Source organism: Priapulus caudatus, unplaced genomic scaffold (genome assembly GCF_000485595.1).
Source record: "Priapulus caudatus unplaced genomic scaffold, Priapulus_caudatus-5.0.1 Scaffold302, whole genome shotgun sequence".
Taxonomy (NCBI): Eukaryota; Metazoa; Priapulida; class Priapulimorpha; order Priapulimorphida; family Priapulidae; genus Priapulus; species Priapulus caudatus.
In genome coordinates, this window is record NW_014577363.1 from 350207 (window position 1) to 351311 (window position 1105).

Here is a 1105-nt window from a genome sequence, read left to right on the forward strand (position 1 = left end):
TGTTGCCTCCAAACCTGTTCTACGTTTAATCATATTTAAAAAAATCTATGGTTTTCATAACCAGGACATTCTAGTAAAAAGTGCTCCAGGGTCTCCAACTCTCCTCTCCCACAAATTAAGCATTTATCTTCACCTCCCCAGTGTCTAGTGCGTTTATTTAGTGGCAAGCACCCCGCCTTGCATTGAAAGAGCAGCTAGGCTACTTCCAAGTCTATTATCATAAAAGGACTCGTTACCAGGCGCCTTTTTTTCTTTATACAATCCTAGCGAACTCTTGTTTTCTATCCCTTTTTTCCATTCGGTAGTACGTACCACTCTGTTTAATTGCTCTTTCCACTCTAACATTCCATTCTTTAATACCCCCCGTTAACTCTTTGTCTTGACTCCTATCCGAGTCAAACTTTGTTATGAGGAACCTAGTTCTCCTCTTCCAGTCTGATCTGAATTCGCCCAATTCCATTGCTTCCGCTATCTGTTTACATTTACGTTCACTATTCATATATTTTATCCTGCCCCAATATTTAATTTTACTTTTTGCCTCTCTCTCTTCAAAAGTTGACCATCCCATCTCCCCTCTAATACTCTCCAGTCCCACATAAGAGGGTGCCCCTAGTAACTCCCTTCCCAGCTGGTTTTGAGTTCTGTCTAGTGCCTGGAGCGTGGACGTTCCTATTTTTTTATCTTTAAATACTATATAGGGATTCATTTGTATACGTCAGTGCAGGCACTGCAACTGCTTTCCAAAGCTCCCTACCCACCCAATATCTATTGAAACTATAGAATATCTTTGAAGCTATTGCTCCCCTGTATTTTCTTGCCTTTTTCCGTATATCATCCTCATGCTGTTGTAAGCAGTTTTCGATATTGTCACTAAGCTTTACCCCCAGGTAAGTGTATTCAGATACTTGCTGCAAATTCATTGCTTTCAGTTTTTAGACACCCTGTTGCTCATCTATCGGCTTATTGAGAATAATGATTTGGGATTTCTGTTCTCCAAAAACCATTCGAAAATTTTCTGCAAAGTCTGCGGCAATGCTCAAAATACTTTCCATTTTACTCCTATTCTCTGCTAGCAGAACCACATCATTCGCGTATAACATCCCCG

The 1105-nt window shown here is 40.4% G+C and overlaps 1 protein-coding gene across 2 annotated transcripts in view; it reads left to right on the forward strand.

Annotated features, from left to right (window-relative positions):
• Window positions 1-1105, forward strand: part of LOC106808765 (DNA-directed RNA polymerase I subunit RPA49-like) — a 13347-nt gene that overhangs the window by 2052 nt on the left and 10190 nt on the right. The gene's annotated exons all lie outside the window — the stretch shown is intronic.